Source organism: Pleurodeles waltl, chromosome 5, assembly GCF_031143425.1.
Source record: "Pleurodeles waltl isolate 20211129_DDA chromosome 5, aPleWal1.hap1.20221129, whole genome shotgun sequence".
Lineage (NCBI taxonomy): Eukaryota > Metazoa > Chordata > Amphibia > Caudata > Salamandridae > Pleurodeles > Pleurodeles waltl.
In genome coordinates, this window is record NC_090444.1 from 1,116,432,737 (window position 1) to 1,116,446,977 (window position 14,241).

Consider the following 14,241-nt stretch of genomic DNA (forward strand, 5'->3'; position numbering starts at 1 on the left):
AGATGTCAATGTGAGCTTGCACATCCCCTTGGCACAGCAAAGTTGTGATGTATGACACAAATGATACAACACATGTCCATACAGACACATGGCATACAGCACTGTTCACCAACACACATGTCCATAACATCTGCAGCAACTAAAATGCAGAGGAAAATCCATGGCACATGTGTAGCTGTCCTATAACTAGTTAATTGCGATAAGTAACCAGTGAGTAGACACACATGCACACTCAACTTGCATACTCTGAGTACAAAATGTAATGGTTGACACGTCTCTAAACACAAATATGTTTGTAGGTATGTAGACAGATTTCCCACAGACATAACTATGTACTCCACCTGCTACTCACTAGTCATACACATATGTTAACACATAGCACACATGTGCCAGCATACATGTGAACACAGTGTAGGACACATGCACATATGCAAATAGAATGAGTGAGTGCCTACAGCTGAGTAATAAATACACATATTAGTTGCACATACCAATGGCACCACAATGACATTCATGCATAGACTTGCCCATGTAGCCAAAAAAACATATACTACATAGTATAACAGCCATGTAACATGTGAAATGAATCAGGGTGCATTCAAGGGCTACACTGGAAAAAATGTGTAAAAAAATGACTCTAATGCATCAACACCACAACACAACGTAGCGAAAATTATGCCTGGGCCCTGAGCAGCAATTCAACGTTACCGCTACTCTCAGTTCACCATGGAGAAAAATCGATGCATGACTCTCATGTTTGAAAAAAAACAAGCATGACGCTAAAAACGTGACGCACACGCTCAGGAAGTGATGTACAAGGATATGCTGCTGCAAACATGGTTGGGGAAGTGTAGTTCACTTTCACTTCACAGTCTGTTCCCCTGTGACGGTGTGTGGTTGTGTTTTGGAGGTACTGGTGGATTTGTGGTGTGTTTGGAGATCTTGTTGTGTCCCTTGTGCTTTGTCCTTTATTTTTGGTGTCTGAATTGTCTATTTACTTGTTATTTGTATTAATAGTGTACTGTTTTTGTCATTGCATTGTGGGGTGTCTGTCTGGGCTGGTTTAGCTATTGGGGTAGTTTGGGGAGTTTCAGGTAGGTGTTGGGTTTAAGTTTCCTTTTTATACTATTTTGGTGACATACTGTACCCTTTTGTAATGTCTGAGAAAGCTAGGGATCCTGGGCACCCCCATCAAGGCAAGGCTGCTGTGGTGGGGAAGGTTGTTTACCATCTGGCGAGGATATTCAAGGCCAGACCCAATGAGCACCAGCTCAAGCATCGGTGGGCAGATCTGGTGGCAGGGGAGCACGATCTGCTGGATCATTTGGGAATAGAAATTGGCGGAACTATTGGTAAGTCTCCCATTGCCATACAGTTGCCTCCTTTTAGCATTTGACTGACAGTTGCTGATAATTATGAGTGCTGCATGTATTGGTTGTGAACATGTCATATGCAACCTGTATCTGCCCCACTTGAGGCCTGCAGATGAAATATCATACAATTTAGCCAATGCAGGACACATGTATGATGAACCCTGCATAACCGTCACAAAGGGGCATATGTAAGTGCCCCTAGCGCAACCTTTGTGCTGCCATAGTGACATATGATTGACAGTAAGGCAGTGCTAACCTGACATTTACCTCGTATAGTCTTTACAAAGTGGTGCAATGCATGCATTTCACCACTTTGGTAAGGCTTGGCACACATCATGTCTGTGCCAGACAAAAAATGTATGCAAGGGGGCCATTCTGGCGCAAAGTGGTCCTCCATGTTAGCAGAAAGAAGTCAATGAGACTGCTGCACCCCATTTGTGGCGGATTTCCTAATGCCTGGTCTTTGCTTTTGCTACCATCATGATCAATGAGCTCCTGGGTGCTTAGCAGAACTCAGGAAAAAAATGATGATGCTAATCCTGCAAAACGCCAGACTACTGCCAAATAATTTTGACCCCTCTCCCCCTAACTACCACTATGGTACACAGTCTATTTGAGACTGTGCACACATGGTGGTATCAGGAGTGCGTTAGGGCCTGCACTTCAACAGGCCCAGCACTAAGTGCTGTGCCACTTCCATATATATGGCCCCAAGTGTAGTGATGCATGCACAGTTTAGCTTTCTAAATATACAGCTAGGAATGATGACTGTGCAATGAAACAGGCATGAAAGGGTGTGTAAAAATGAGTTAGGGAGGGCAAAATCCAAACCTCAGTGTCACAACAAATGTTCCAAAGTATGAATTCCAAACACTCTGTAGGGCTGCTGAGTGAAGGTGTGAAATGTGTGCATAGAAATGTTTGTGAAGGGCCCCTATGTACTCAGCAGACGTTTCCATGGCCTGTAGCATCTCCTGCTGATGCATCATTGGCCTTCACATGTAAAAATGATGTTGGCCCACACTGCCATTGTCCTGTGACTTAATAGTAACTATGCACACACATGGATGTGAGTAAGGGGTGCACTAAGGCCCACAAGGACAATATAGATGCAATAGGTGCTGCAATACTGTAGTCCTATCGGCCTCTTAGTGTTGTTATGTAAGGCCACGTTAGGGAGCCCCACCATGCACCTGGTCCAAACTATTGGCAGTTCCATTTGACCTGTGCATTGTGTATCAGAGTCAGCCTACATGGTCTCCATTACCACACACATGTGCTGGGTCTGATCCATTGGCCTGCTGCTCCTCACTGACAGTATGGGGCTGCACTGCTTCAGCTCCATCACTGGCACATCACCCACTAACCTGCAACAGCAGATACATCCTCTGACCACTGAGCAAGTGTGTCTGTGTTGAGACATATTCCTATGCCTGGGTACTCATCCCTTACTGGTTAAACAATGGTATACCATGGCAACAATGGCAGGGCACACACCATTGGCAATGCATTCATGTTTCAGATCAGTCAAAGTGCAGGAAGTTACAACTGTCTTCACATGAGTCCACTCCCATTGCAAATTTCATTGTGTGAATGCCTTGTGATGTCACACACATTTTACTTACTTCACTGAAGGATATATGATGTCAATCCTCAACACCTTGGAAAGCCAACACAACCCCAGGGTAGCAGTTCACCAGTTTGCAATGATCATGTTATGGATCTATACTACATCTGATGCAGGCTGACATGCTATGTTTGTGATAATGGGCCAGCCACTGCAAACAAGATAGCATGGCCCACAGGTGGGATAATGGTAGTGGAGGTGTTTTGCTAACAAACAGCTGCCTGACAATGCCATGTAGACATGGTGCTGTGAAATGCACCACAGGAGTGTCATGGACAGTGATGGTTTGTAGATGTGTGAGTCTACTTCATCAGAGAGCACCTGTGATTGAGTGAACATAGTTGTCTATCAGATTCACTGATCTTCCTTTAAGATGACTTCCTCACACAGCCTAACAACTTTACACTGAACTATGTTGTCCATTTGCATTATCTAAGATTTACACTAAGGAATGTTCAACATTCATGTCTTAGAGGTGGCCCGCCCCTTATATCATCTGAGAGGTGATGAGATTTGAAGACCCCGATGCATCCAGTAAGTGTCATATTATGGCTCCTGTTAGCTACTCAAGGGTTTGGTGTGAGTCAGTCAGAAGAGTGGAATGCAATGAGTGATGTAGTTTTCTGGACCAATGATCAGAAATCAAAAGAGGATAGATAGTAACATCATGTGGCATGTGTCAGAGGCCCAAGCACCACCAGAGCTTCTATATTTGAGAGGCTCCGGGGACGCTATGCTCTGCACCGTGTATACATGGTGGGGTTACGACATATTTTGTGGCTTCACATAAACTTGTCTATACGACCCCTTCACATGCAGTACTTTGCGTGGAAGGACCTTTGCAATGGGTGTTGTTGTGGCTGTGCCATAGCAACACCAATAGCAATTAGACGGTGTCCCAGATATACATATTTTCTTACACTAGAGGCTGTAGCACATCCTGAAAAGAAACCAAGGTGTGGCTTTAGCAGGCCACAACGAGCTAACATGTTGTTGTGCCTTCCGTACTTTGCTCTTTCAATGGGTGCTGCATTTGGCAGCACACATCAAAAGTGCAAAGTCCTTTTGAAGATTTTGTTTGTGTAGGAAGGTGTCCCTTCATGCACAATACCTATCTCCCCCTCAACACAGCAAGCTAAGCACCATGGGGGGGCTGGGTCAAATAAGAGAAGCAAGATTAGCGCCCGCGTAGGTGACAACACAGTGATGTGCCCTCTCCTATTCAATACAGCGCATCCCTGCGTTGTGACTATGGCGGAGTGCTGCGCTGCCAATTGTCCATCAGCATGGTGCTCCGTCACAATCCCATCATGCATGTTGTGGGGTTGTGCAATGAGATTGGCTTGCATGTAGTTCTAAGGGCAACATGTGCTGGCATGGAATTGTGTGTAAAAGGAATAGTAATGGCTGACCACATATTTATTGATGTCTGCCATCATGGGTCACAGGCCAGCTGTATATTCACATAGCATACCTGTTGGAAAGAACCTTGTCACAGCACCATAATCAGCAATGTGTGCCACACATAGCTCACACTTGATGACAAGATGGCGCAAGATGGCACAGATGTAGGGTTCGAACTGCGTTACTCTCTAGCGGGATTCTGTTGGACACATACACATACCACAGGTGCCACCGTACTCTCCAGAGGTAGTGGTAGAACAAGGAGCCAGAGGGGGTCATTACAACCTCTGAGATCTTTTTACAAGACCGCCGAGGGACCACCATGCTGAAGACCGCCACTGCAGGCGGTTTTCCACTTGGCGCATTACGACTGCTGGCAGCCCTCTTTCCGGACAGAGAGCCGCCAGCAGCCATACTGGCGGTCGGCGGGGAAGTGGAGGTTGCTCCACCTCCACTTCCACGTCAACAGAACACCACCCACCGAATCACGTTCTGTGATTCGGCGTGACAGTGTTCTGTTGACGGGGCGCTGGTGGCGGAGCAGCCCCCATGGATCCCGTCCCCTCCCAGAGGATCAACGGACCAGGTAAGTTGATCGTCCGTTAGGGGAGGGGGATGGGGATGGGGGTGTTGTGTGTGTGCATTGCGGTGTGAGTGTGGGTATGTAGAGGGGGGGTGTGAGTGCGTGTATGCATGCGGGGGTGTTGTGTGTTTGGAAATGTGTGCGTGGCTGTCTGTATGTATGTCTGTATGGATGTGTGCGTGTATGTCTGAATGTGGGCGTGTGTGTCTGACTGTGTGTGTGGCTGTTGGCATGTTTGTTGGTGTGTGTGCAGGTATGTGTGTTGGTGGTGCCTGCGTGTGTGTCGGGTGTGAATCTGTAATGTGATGTTGGGGGTGAGGTTGGGGAGGGGGGTCCTTCCACCTTTGGGGGGTGTCAGAGGGGTGGGGGGTGTCAGGGAAGGACTCGGGGTGGGGGAGACCCCTATCAGTGCCAGGGAAGGAATTCCCTGGCAGTGATAGTGCTCACCGCTATGGATTTCATGGCGGTTCCCAACCCCATGAAATCCATGGCGGTGAGCTGGGTCATGATACCGCCGGCGGTATTGTGACGGCAGCCGAGCTGGAGACCCAAGTCTCCAGCCCAGCAGTCATCTCCGTCCTGGCGGTCTGATCGGAGAAGTGGCGGATGACCATGGCGGTAACCGCCATGGTCATAATTCCAAATTTATTACCGCCAGCCTGTTGACGGTAAAACCACCACTTCTCCACCAACCGCCAGGGTCGTAATGAGGGCCTGTATGTCCTGAACTGTAGCAATCAGTGTACACAATGTGTGGACAACTCCACTCAAGATGTTTCAGATCAAAGTCTATTAATCTCCTAACACCAGATGTCAGCAGTGTAACCAATATGGAGCAGCCGCCATGTAAATTGTGACTGATGTAGGTCACATCACAGATGCATAAGAAGGCAATGCTGTGTGTGGTGTGGAGCTGGTGCTGTGAGGATATCTGACATGCATTGTAGGAAAGTACCATCTTGCCTGGCATGTTACCCCAAATTTTACTGTATGTATGTTTGTTTTTGCCTATGTGTCACTGGGATCCTGCTAGGCAGGACCCCGGTGCTCATAATGTATGCCCTGTATGTGTTCCATGTATGGTGCCTAACTGTATCACTGAGGCCCTGCTAACCAGAACCTCAGTGTTTATGCTCTCTCTGCTTTTAAAATTGTCACTGCAGGCTAGTGACTAATTTTACCAATTCTCATTGGCACAGTGGAACACCCTTATAATTCTCTTGTATATGGTACCTAGGTACCCAGTGTATTGGGGTTCCAGGAGATCCGTATGGGCTGCAGCACTTCTTTTGGCACCTAATGGGAACTCAGACAATTCTTACACAGGACTGCCACTGCAGCCTGAGTGAAATAACATCCACGTTATTTCACAGCCATTTTTCACTGCACATAAGTAACTTATAAGTCACCTATATTTGTAACCCTCACTTGGTGAAGGTTAGGTGCAAAGTTACTCAGTGTGTGGGCACCCTGGCACTAGCCAAGGTTCCCCCTCATTGTTCAGGGCAAATTACCCTGACTTTGTGAGTGCGGGGACACCATTACACGCGTGCACTACATATAGGTCAAATACCTATATGTAGCGTCACCATGGTAACTCCGAACATGGACATGTAACATGTCTAGTATCATGGAATTGTCACCCCAATATCATTCTGGTATTGGGGGGACAATTCCATGCATCCGCCGGTCTCTAGCACAGAACCCGGGTACTGCCAAACTTGCATTCCGGGGTCTCCACTGCAGCTACTGCTGCTGCCAACCCCTCAGACAGGTTTCTGCCCCCCTGTGGCCTGGTCAGCCTGGTCCCAGGAAGGCAGAACAAAGAATTTCCTCTGAGAGCGGGTGTTACATCCTCTCCCTTTGGAAATCGGTGTGAAGGGCTGGGGAGGAGTAGCCTCGCCCAGCCTCTGGAAATGCTTTGATAGTAACAGATGGTGCCCTCTCTGCATAAACCAGTCTACACCGGTTCAGGGATCCCCCAGCCCTGCTCTGGCGCGAAACTGGACAAAGGAAAGGGGAGTGACCACTCCCCTCCAGAGCTCCTCCAGTGTGTCCCAGACCTCTGCCATCTTGGATGCAGAGCTGTGAGGGCACAATGGACATCTCTGAGTGGTCAGTGCCAGCAGGTGACATCAGAGACCCCTCCTGATAGGTGCTTACCTTTCTCAGTAGCCAATCCTTCTCTGTGGGCTATTTAGGGTCTTTCCTCTGGGCTATTCCTCAGATAACGAATGTAAGAGCTCACCAGAGTTCCTCTGCACTTCCCTCTTCGACATCTGCCAAGGATCGACCGCTGACTGCTCCAGGATGCCTGCAAAACCACAACAAAGTAGCAAGACGACTACCAGCAACATTGTAGCTTCTCATCCTGCCGGCTTTCTCGACTGTTCCTTGGTGGTGCATGCTCTGAGGGCTGCCTGCCTTCACCCTGTTCTGGAAGCCAAGAAGAAATCTCCTGTGGGTCAACGGAATCTTCCCCCTGCCAATGCAGGCACCAAACTTCTGCATCACCAGTCCTCTGGGCCACCTCTCATCCTGACGAGCGTGGTCCCTGGAACACAGGAGCTGGGTCCAAGTGTCTCCAACAGTCCAGAGGCCCTTCTGTCCAAATTTGGTGGAGGTAAGTCCTTGCCTCCCCACGCCAGACAGTAATTCTGTGTGCTGCATGATCTGCAGCTGCTCGGGCTTCTGTGCACTTTTCCAAGACTTCCTTTGTGCTCAACCTAGCCCAGGTCCCCAGCACTCTGTCCTGCATTGCCCAACTCGTTGAGTTGGACTCCGACATTGTCGGACCCTCCTTTGTGGCTCTGAGTCAACTGCTGTCCTCAGATCTTCTAAGTGCCTTTTCCAGTACTTCTGCAGGAGCTGCCTGCTTCTGCAGGGGCTCTCTGAGTAGCTGAGTGCCCCCTCTGTCTCCTCCTCCAAGGAGCGACCTCCTTATCCTTCCTGTCCCCCAGCAGCACTCCAAATCCTCAACCGTGACTCTTGTAGCTAGCAAGGCTTGTTTGCCGTCTTTCTGCGTGTAAACAACTGTGCATCCTCCAGCACGCTGTGGGACATCTTCTGACCAAAGGAGAAGTTCCTGGCACCTTCCGTTGTTGCAGAATCTTCAGCTTCTTCCGTCCAGAGGCAGCCCTTTTGCACCTTCATCCGGGGTTTAGTGGGCTCCTGCCTCCCTGGACACTTGTGTGACTCTTGGACTTGGTCCCCTTCCTTCAAAGGTCCTCAGGTCCAGAAATCCATCTTCAGTGTTTTGCTGGCAGTTGTTGTCCTTGCAGAATCCCCTATCTTGACTTTACTGTCTTTCTGAGGTAGTAGGGTAACTTTACTCCTACTTTTCAGGGTCTTGGGGATGGGTATCTTGGACACCCTTAGTGTTTTCTAACATTCCCAGCGACCCTCTACAACCTACCATAGGCCTGAGGTCCATTCGTGATTTGCATTCCACTTTTGGAGTATATGGTTTGTGTTGCCCCCAGGCCTATTTCTACCTATTGCATTCTATTGTGATTCTACATTGTTTGCACTACTTTTCTAACTGTTACTTACCTGTTTTTGTACATATAATGTGTGTATATTACTTACCTCCTAAAGGAGGGTATCTCTGAGATACTTTTGGCATATTGTCACTAAAATAAAGCACCTTTATTTTTAGTAACTCTGAGTATTGTTTTCTTGTGATATAGTGCTATATGATATAAGTGGTATAGTAGGAGCTTTGCATGTCTCATAGTTAAGCCTAAGCTGCTCTGCTATGGCTACCTCTATCAGCCTAAGCTGCTAGAACACCTCTATTCTACTAATAAGGGAGAACTGGACCTGGCTCAAGGTGTAAGTACCACAAGGTACCCACTATAAGCCAGGCCAGCCTCCTACATGCATCTTCTGATGATGAGAGACGCTCCTGAATACAGTGGCAGTGCCCATAGCTGTGACACAATTACTGTTGCCTTCAGGGCATCAATACAGTCACCAGTCACCAGGTGCATGCTATTGAACACATGTAGGACTGCATGGCACAAAGTAGGGGGCTCCAGTGCTGTAATATCTTAACAACAGTGATGTGCAAGTCAGGGTTTGCCCAATCTTTCTACTATCAGGATAGCATCTGTTGTACATGTGGCCATAGCATGGGAAATGCAGCTGGACCCCAGTAAAGTAGGCTCAGGCCAGGTTTTACATTTGGACAAATGAATGTAGATGCACTACAAAATAGAATGCCAGCTTTGTAGTTGGCAGCCCCCCAAACAATTGACCCACTCCTACCCTCCATGATGAGTGGTCAGGCCTTGGTGCATCGCAAGGGGCGTTGAGGTGATGGATTGCATGCCCAACCCTCCTTCTGCTCTGGGATAAAGGAAATCCAAACTTGTTGAGACACATGATGCTCAAAGTGTAGATGTGAGTGATGTTGAATGATCCATTGTTAGTTCCTATCAGCTGTGGCCCCTCTTGCCTTACAATGGATTGAGACCATCCCACTGACATGCACAAGATATTGGTGATATATGGTTGGATATAGAAGCAGATAAGATGCAATTCATTTTTTTTTAGGCATGTATGTAGGACTGTATGTGTAATCAGCTGTAGCAGTGCAAGTTACAAATCTGTATATACTCCACCCAATGCTGATACTGATGGTTGCTTGCCCTCATTTTACAGCTGCAACCATGACCAATGATGAAAGGTGCCAGTTGAACCTGAGGTCCGAACGCTACTGCCAAATCCTGGAGGTACACGTAGGATACACCGCATGGCATGCATTCCCACATGGGGGACCCACTCACCCACCCAACATAAAGGATGGAGCAGGCACATCAATCAATCAGGGTCTCCCAGCTGCACCCACCCCATCCACATCTACAGCACCAGTCGCCACCCCTGCACCAGTTTTGCCACCACCAGCCACTGGACCATCACCGTTTGAACAGGACTTAAGTAGGGACATCAACCTGATACTCTAGCATTTGGACAAGTTGGAGGAGGCTCTGGCAGAGGCACACAAACTCCTCATGTATATAAAGAAGAAGGTGAAAATGTCACAGAAATGAACTTGGACTATGATGTACTACCTCCCAGTTCCTTCCCCTCCCTGTTAAAATTGTACCATATTTTAATTTGGGTTTTATATAGTTTAATAATAGATTTGAGTTAGGATAAGTGTAGTTGGGGGGTTGGTTTCTATTCTTAGGTTTTTATTGATGGGTTGTTGGGTGGGGTGTCATGGGGTTTATATGTGTGTTTATAAAAATAAAATAAAAATGAAAACATTTAAAAATTCAAAGAAAAATACAAAAAAATATATATTTGTTTAGGCTGTAAGATTAGTTAGTACATGGGTAGTTATAGTAATTGTTGTCCTACTTGTTTCTTGTTTTTCTACGTGGGGTGGGCGAATGTTTAGAGTGTGGTGTTTTATGTGTAAGTTAAGTTTAGCATAGGTTAGATAGATTTAGTTGTATGATAAGTATAGTTAGTATAGGGTAGTTTAGGACATGGTAGGTTTTATTTGTTTTTGAGTAGATCCTTTTCATAATAAATATCTTGCTATCATCGCAAACAGTTTGTGTAATTTTTGTGAGTCTCAGGATTCTCTCCATGAGTGTACTGGCCAAATTGAGGAAATGGCCTAAGGAATCCATCCTGCCTTCAAAAGCCTCATTTACCATGTGAGCTGTCACATTGGCTGTAACAATTATGTGACTGAACAACTAGGTCGTAAAGACCAACAGCCTAAACCACTACTGCTGAACAACAAAAAAGCTTAAACAATGACTTTTCCAACAACGACATCTAAACAACGAAAAAATACTATTAACCTTTTAGGTGCGGGCGTCTGCTACTGGCCGACGCCCACACACCCTCCCTGTTGCGGGTCACGACCAGTGGCCGACACCAGGAAGGGTATTAATAAATCCTCGCGTGCGTCGCACCCGAGGATTTTTTATTTTTTTTTAAACTTCCCTCGGGAGACACGGAAGCTTCCGTGTCTCCCCCCGCCCCCCACCCGCCCCTTTGTGACGTCAGCGCGCCGCGAGGCGCGCTGACGTTTCAAAGGTGTTTTCCCCATCAAAGCAGGGAGCAGCCTTGCGGGCGCTTCCTGCTTTGATGGGGAAAACGCCCTTTTCCACTTTCGGGAAGGCCTCGTAAGAAAGGGGAGAGTCTCCCCTTTCTTATGAGGCCTTCCTGAAAGTGTTTCCTGGCCCCCGGTCGCAGCTGTGCTGCGATCGGGGGCCAGGAAACACTTTCAGGTTTCCTGGCTCCCCCGATCGCAGCACAGCTGTGATCGGGGGCCAGGAAACACTTTGAAAATGCCTCGTAAGAAAGGGGAGAGTCTCCCCTTTCTTACGAGGCCTTCTGAAATTGTTTCCTGGCCCCCGATCGCAGCACAGCTGCGATCGGGGGCCAGGAAACACCACTAGACACCAGGGATTTCACTTTGGGGGGCGGCCCCCCCGGGAAACGGGCGGCCCCCCCCCCCCCGGCATAATTGAAAAAAAAAAAAAAGTAGGTGCCCCCTGGGGGTGGGGGGGGGGCGCGATCGCGCCCCCCCCAGGGGTTTTTTCACAAAAATAAATAAATAAATAAAATGAAAGGACAGGGGGTCGCCCGTGGGCAGGGTGACCCCCTGTGGGGGCAATATTTTTTTTTAGATGTTGTAGGGTTTCCCTGGGGGCCATTTTGGCCCCCAAGGAAACCATACAACAACTAAAAAAAAATAGATGTATATATAGATCTATATATATCTATGTAGATAGATATATATATATATATAGAGGTAGATCTATATCAAAGAGATTTATAAAGCGCGCTACTCACCTGTGAGGGTCTCAAGGCGCTGGGGGGGGGGGGTTACGGGGGGAGGGAAAGGGGCTGGGAGGTTCACTGTTCGAAAAGCCAGGTTTTGAGGCCCTTCCTGAAAAGAAGTAGGTTTTGGGTCTTGCGAAGGTGGGTTGTGAGGGCGTTCCAGGTTTTGGGTGCAAGGTAGGAGAAGGATCTGCCCCCGGTGGTGGTGTGTTTGATGCGGGGGACAGAGGCGAGAGAGAGGTCAGCTGAGCGGACGTTTCGTGTGGGGGTGTGGAAGGTGACTCTCGTTGAGGTAGGCAGGGCCTGTGTTGTGGAGTGATTTGTGTGCGAGGATGAGGATCTTGAAGTTGGTCCTTTTGTCAATGGGGAGCCAGTGGAGGGATTTGAGGTGTGGAGAGATGTGTTTGTGTCGGCGGAGGTCGAGGATAAGTCGTGCTGCTGAGTTCTGGATGCGTGTAGTTTGCGCTTGAGTTTTAGAGTGGAGCTGGCGTAGAGGGCGTTTCCGTAATCAAGCCTGCTGCTGATGAGTGCGTGAGTGACAGTTTTTCTGGTCTCTGTGGGGATCCATTTGAATGTTTTTCAGTATACGGAGTGTGTTGATGCATGAGGAGGTAAGAGCGTTGATTTGTTGGGTCATCGAGAGGGAGGAGTCTAGGATGATGCTGAGGTTGCGTGCGTGGTTGGAGGGAGTGGGTGCAGGGCCTAGTGTGGTGGGCCACCATGAGGGGTCCCAGGTGTTTTTGTGTGGACCAAAGAGGATTATTTTGGTTTTGCTTGAGTTGAGTTTCAGGTGGTTGGCTGTCATATATATATCACTTTTGTCAATATGTGTGTGGTTTCCCTGGGGGGAAAAGGGTCCGACATGTCTAGTGGCAGTTTTAGTGCCGTAAAGAAGCGCAGAAGGTTTATATGCCTACTGCAAAGAGCAAATCTGTATTTTATGTAAATAGCTGAGTACATTAGTAAAGTCTATGGAGAGATGGAGGGCTCTTTTGCTGGGTGGTAATGAGGGAATCCGAGGAGGGAGTGGGAGCACCAATAATGATTGTTGGACTGGGCGCAGGAGGTGCTAAAGACTGTGACGAATGGTATGTGACAAGGTGTTTTTTGAGTGTCTTGAAAGTACGTGCTGATTGAGGGAAGAAGCGCAGGTAAGGTGGCCTCTACTGTTGCACGTATCTCACACACACCATCGATTTTGTGACTGTCTACGTAGGCTAGTGTTTTAGAGCAACAGTTTAGCCAATAGCAGAGATGGCATCTTGATGGATGACTGCTGCCTGCACTCGGGTTATACAGGACCGCTCTGACATAGGATCAGATACTGAGACAGCATCTGAGGGATAGGACAATGGCGCAGACTCTAGGAGTGATTTTTCAGTCAGAAGAGTCCCATTCGATAACTCCTCTTCCAGTACATTATGAGGGAGGTGATGAGGACAGTCCTGCTGTCCCTTCGCAAGCTGTTCGTGCAACTGGGTAATAGTGGGTTACGCCAACCCAGAGAGCAGGTGAATGCGGCGGCAAGCAGAGAGAGAGTGCTCTCTTGGGAGCTCCCCAATTTAGTTCAGCCCCAAATTCCACCACCCAAATCATATTGTGGAGACATCAAAATTGTCTATGGCAAAACAAACTGGTTTTGTAAGGCAGGCACCTGTGTTTTTGGTCCTGGATTCGGCGGCCATATAGAGAAACACACTAAACCCAAACATTTCTGGAAACTAGACATTCGGGGGAGTCCACAGAGGTGTGACTTGTGTGGATTCCCCAAAGTTTTCTTACCCAGAATACCCTGCAAAGCTGAAATGTTGGAAAAAAAATCACTTTTTTCTCGCATTTCTGTCACACAAACTACAGGAATATGCTGGGATCGACAACATTCCTACCACCCAGTGACTCCTCACCTGTCCTGATAAAAACACTATCCCACTTGAGTGCCTACACCTAGTGCCTGTGTCAGGAATGGATCACCCCAGGGTCAACAGCTGCCTCACGTAAATACCAACATTGACCGTTGTGTGATCTATTCCTGTCGCAGGCACCAGGCCTAACCACACAAGTGAGGTATCATATTTATCGGGAGACTTGGGGGAACGCTGGGTGGAAGGAAATTTGTGGCTCCTCTCAGATTCCAGAACTTTCTGTCACCGAAATATGAGGAAAACGTGTTATTTTAGCCACATTTTGAGGTTTGCAAAGAATTCTGGGTAACAGAACCTGGTCCGAGCCCCACAAGTCACCTCATCTTGGATTCCCCTGGGTTTCTAGTTTTCAAAAATGTGCTGGTTTGCTAGGTTTCCCCAGGTGCCGGCTGAGCTAGAGGCCAAAATCCACAGGTAGGCACTGTTTTCTATGAAAAAATGTGATGTGTCCACGTTGTGTTTTGGGGCATTTCCTGTCGCGGGCACTAGGCCTAACCACACAAGTGCGGTATCATTTTAATC